Source organism: Petaurus breviceps, unplaced genomic scaffold, assembly GCF_028583685.1.
Source record: "Petaurus breviceps papuanus isolate PSGF00001 unplaced genomic scaffold, PetGlider_PUasm1.0 90730, whole genome shotgun sequence".
NCBI classification, from domain to species: domain Eukaryota; kingdom Metazoa; phylum Chordata; class Mammalia; order Diprotodontia; family Petauridae; genus Petaurus; species Petaurus breviceps.
Genome location: NW_027187324.1, coordinates 10,230,395 through 10,235,930, shown reverse-complemented (window position 1 = coordinate 10,235,930; position 5,536 = coordinate 10,230,395).

The following is a 5,536-nucleotide window of genomic DNA, read 5'->3' as shown; positions in this document are numbered from 1 at the left end:
AAGTATTGAACCTAAAGAGGTCAGAGGCAAGGCAGAACAGAAAGAGAATTTAAGGTTAAAGATAAAAGGGATAGGGGGCAGCTAGGTGGTGCAGTGAACAGAGCACCAGCCCTGGAATCAGGAGGACCTGAGTTCAAATCCAGACTCAGACATTTAACATTGACTAGTCATGTGACCTTGGGCAAGTCAATTAACCTCAATTGCCCTGTCTTCCCCCCTCCAAAAAGCAAAAAAAAAAAGGATATTGGTAAAAGTTTATCAATACTGATCAATATCTATTGTCAAGTAGGTGGATTATTTTGTAAAGTCACTCATATTTGATAAAACTCCACCCTCCAGTCAGAGGGTGGGAAGTAGGAAGATTTTATTTTCTGTGTAATTACCAGATAATCTGAGCATATATTTTGCTTCCCCCAAAATAAATTATCCCAAATTTATTTTGTTACTACTACATATCTAGGGTGTTTTTAGCTCCATATTCTGTTTTAGCCTAAAAAAGAAGCAACGCATTTTATTACGAATATTCTTCCAGTCCTACCCTTCCTCTCTTTTTTCCAATTTTTTTGGAGGTTTTGAATTAAACCCATTTATAATAAAGTCTACTGGATGTCGATGGTAGTTACAAGCAGCATGTTATACTAATGCTAGGCTTAGAACCAGAAACCCAACTTTAAGTCATAACAACTCCCACATTTGCTAGCTGTATGACTGTGAGAAAGTCACTTAATCTTTCTAGATCTCTTTCCAGTAAAATAATACTGATCGGGTGGCTAGGTGGCGCAGTGAATAGAGCACTAGCCCTGGAGTCAGGAGGACCCTGAGTTCAAATCCAGCCTCAGACACTTAACACAAAAACTAGCTGTGAGACCTTGGGCAAGTCACTTAACTCCAACTGCCCTCCAAAAAGCAAATAATAATAATAATGTTGATGCTGCCTATCTTATAGGATTTTCATGAGAAAAGCAATATATTCCATTAATGAACTGTTTTTTTCTAATTATTTTGTAAGTGGGATCTTGAACATCTTCACTAAAATAATAATCTTCAAGACTTAGGGATAGAACAAAACTGACAACAAAGTTTTTCCACTTCTGCTGAGAAAGTTAACAAATAAAAGGGAGGAAAGAAGAAAGTGTCAGATGTAGATCACCTCTGATGCCTTTCTTTCTCCTAATTGAGAATTTCTCTGTTTCTTTGAATGACTGACATAGAAGGTCAGATGAATTTATTTTTGCCAAATCTTGAGGAAATAAAGAGACTGAAAGTTATGGCAAAATGAGAGTAAAGATACATAAAATTTCCCATTAAGGACAAAATGAGACAATATAGGTAAAGTACTTTTCAAACTTTAAAGCACTATATAAAGTTATCTATTTTTATTGTTCTTTTTCTTACAAATTCCTTTTGTCTGTTAGTGGACAGTGGCGTTGCCACCTTTTGATTCTAACTGCATAGTCCCCAAATACTGGACAAAGAAATAGAAATGGAAGTCAAGACAGCAAAAATGGGATAAGCAGCAATACTAAGTCAAGTGTACACAGAGGAAGTCCTTGCTAAAGATGACACAATTTTAATGCATCAAGTTTCAAGATACATGAAAGAGAGGAGATAGCAAATGCTTGGGGGAGGGGGGGAGGGGAAACTACATGACGCTTATTATTGAAAAAAAAAAAGTGTGACCGCCTCCCCCCTCCCAATTATTCCCAATTGTTACCGATAGTTCTTTTTATTTTCTATAAAATCTTAGTGAAAATGATCCACCTCCTCTAGGGTATCTCGATGGTCTGAGGAGGAAATAGGCAAAGCATCCAATGATTCTTTTATCTTGTCCACATCTTTACAGTCAAACACCGACAACAAATAAAAGATCCCACTATATTTATTATCTGTTGACCATAAAACATTACTTCTGTAGAACAGAATGATCTTGAAGGGAATAGACACTGGAGTTTGCTGAGAAAGGTGGGGAAGGAGAGTGTGACATGGTCACTTTGACAGATGTATAGGGGTTGAACTGAGGTGGGCGGCAACTTAAGGAAGAGTGACCAACTACAAAGACACAGCAATAATTCAGGCAAGAGGCAATGTGGGCTTGTATTCAGGTGCTGAATATGTGAGTAGAGACAAGGAAACCTATACTAAAGATACTGTAAAAGTAAAAATCAATGGGGCACATAGAAGGGTTAACATGGGCAAGGAAAAGGGCTGTCTCTTAATTAGAATAAACAGTGAAGATTGTCAGTGAGACATGCGATAAGAAGCAGAGGAGTGGGAGTTCTCACCGTAGAGTCTCAATTTTTTTCAGTGACATATGAAGAAAGTGAAAGAGTGGAGGGAGGTCCAGGGGGAAGCTATGGAAGACTTGAAGAGAAATGAAAAGGTTTCCAACAGTCACTGTGTTCAATGGGATAGACCAGATAATCAACTGGAGAGTAGCAGTCTTGTGGCTGTGAGGACTCATTTGACTTAGATAGCGTAACTTTGTATAAAGGTCAATCAAGATCATAGCTGTAATTTTCTCCAGATCTGCTCAGGAGCATATGAAGGGGAGTGAAAGAGGTTTTTGATGGGAGTAATTCAGGGTTGGGGTTTGGTAAGGCATGATCAATGATAGGAGAAGGGAGTAATTTAAGAGCAATGATAGCATAGATTTGAACTGGTTACCGAGGGATTGAGATTGAGAAGGGATAAGAATGCAAGGAAGATGGTCTGGGAAAGAACTAAGGATAGAGGGAATGGAGGTCATGATGAAAACAAAGAGCAGGTCTGAGGTAGGGTCACAAGTCATAGGGAAAGGTGGAATGATAAAAAAAAAAAACTATGCTCAGATAAAGGAATTCTGTAGTTCATGAACATGGAAGAGGAATACTTACGGATGAGAATAATAATATGCGATGTATGACTAGAAAAGATTGGTGGGCATGTAGTGAGAGTGATGGATAAATGATAAGCAACTTACTGCTGTTGTTTGTCCTTTTGTTTTCAGAAAAGACCAGTGCCATCATGGGGTGATGTCTTGCAGCATCAAAATGAAATCTCTGATGGGGGTGATTTACTCACCTTTAACAGATAAAGAGAAGCACAGTGGTCCAGGCGGATTCCCATTCGTGTGAATGGGATTTAAGCGAGGCAGAGTTGCAGAAAGTTGTCGGTCTCACTGTCTTCCAGAGTCACTGAAGTCCAGTGGCAAGACAAAAGTCAGGATGACTGGCCACTGCCTGGGACGCCATGGATGGCCTTGGCATATTTGATGTCTGACTGAAGCACTCCACAGCGATCTTCACGGCCCTCCGAACAAACTGTTCTCATCTGCCTATTCTGCTGGGGAAGTCTTCATATGCTTACGGTAGACATCCTCCTAACTCACCAACAGCTTTGAGGCCTGATGTTTACTCTCAACATGGCTTGGCTTATCTGCTGACACTGTTGGCTAAGGTGTGGTTGCTGCATGTGCTTCTGCTTCGTGGAATCAAAGGTAAGAATCAGGTGAATATGGACACCAAGGTAGATGAGGGCTTGGCAAGCCCTCCCACCAGAGGTGTTAGTCTTCCCTGAGCACGCTATCATACATACAACCCCCTCCCTGGAGAAGTGAGAAATTAAGTGATTTGCTCAGGGTCACACAGCCAGGATGAAGTGGAACTTGAATTCTTGTCCTCCTTCATAACCTCTCCCCTTTCCATTCTTCTGACACCATACTCATTTCTACATTCTCTGGAATCTAACGACACTGGACATCTTACTCTGCCTTGAACACAGCACAACACAACCTCCTTACTCTGGGCCTTTTCACTGGCTGCCTGTTGCCTGGAATGTCCTCCTTCCTCCTCTTCAACTTCAGACTTCCCTGGCTTCCTTGAAGTCTCAGCTAAAATCCTACCTTCTGCAAGGAGCCTTTCCCAATCCTTCTTAATCTCAAGTGCTTTCCCTCTGAGCACACTTCCACTTTACTCTGTATATATCTTGTCTATATATAGTCATGTATGTGTTGTCTCTTCCATTAGCCCATAAGCATCTTGAGAGCAGGGAATGTCTTTCTTCTTTCTTTGTGTCCTTAGGGCTGAGCCCAATGCTTGGTACATAGTAGGTGCTTAATATATCCCCCTTTTTCCTTTTGCTCCTTTCCTCTCTGTGATTTTCTAAAGAATATCTCTGTTAAACATTATTGGGTTCAAAGGGACATTTCTCTTAATGTGGAATTTCTACTGATAATATTGTAGTATGAAAGACAACACGGTACAGTGTATGGAGAAAGGGTTTTGGAGCCAGGATGTCTAGTTATAAGCAACTTATATGCTTCATTTGTATCCACATTATAAGAGATCCTTGGGAAGGTCATCAACATGTCGTAGGGACCCAACATGGAGAATTGATCTGAGAATATGGACAAGAGTCTCATAGGATGAGAAGTTATGGATGGGTTGGGTGTGATCTGTTCTGTTGGAAAGAGTAAACACATAATGAGATCATTGATCCATCATAACCTTAAAGTATTAAAGGCAGAATAAACAAGAATAAGTCTGTCTTTCCCACCCACTAACAACATAATTTAAATTCTTTCCCTTCTTTAGAGAGCAGACAGTCATAAAGTATTCTGCCACCCCACACTGTTTCAAGGTGAGTCTCATCCATACTTTGGTGGATCATCATAGGTCCAGGACTTAAGTTTTGTATGCTCAAGAATGCACCCAGGAATGACCCGACTCTGGGCAACTGATTCACAATTACAAACTCATGAGAGTTGAATGATAAACAAGACTATCACTGTATTCATTCAACTTGCTCTGCTCCTGCCCAGAATATTGGGATTTTTAAATTTTACACAGGTGTTAAGACTCTCTAGAAATCTTGGGACTTCTGGCTCTTCTCTACATCCCCCCCCCCCCCCATTAACTCTAATAAGAGTTACTGGGGAGGAATCTCGCCAAATAGCTAGTAATCACACAAATGTCTTGTTTCATTCTCCAGCCCCCACAACCTTCATAGATCACTGCCCTGACATTAACCTCCCTAGACCACCCACCTTGTATGACTGGTCAGATGCCAAAGTTCTCAAGGGGTCTCCATTTTCCCTCCCCAGCCCTAACCCCCAAAGTGCCTCCAGGTCAAAATATACTTCAACTCTAATACGCACTCTATAAAAGGGGGGGGATTTTTTTTTTCAAAAAGAATAAATATATTTGGGTCAAGGACAAATAAGAAAGTGGTAGTCATAGAAACAATTCATGTAATAACAGCAAGCAGAAAATTAAGGACTAGTCAGAGGAAAAATAAAGCTGTTTCTTAAAAGGGTGTGGTGGTAATTGACTACAACTAGTAGGTATCCTTTGAATCATAAGATATTGGTTGATAATAAACTTCTTCAGTCTTCACATAATACTTTGTCTTGGAAATCTTATATATCATAATTAGTTTATAAGTATGTCTGTGTGTATGTGTGAATACATAGACACATATAAATTAATGTGCCACTTCAAATATACTATAATTTATATGTGTCTGTCTGACAGACACACAGACATATAAATACAGACAG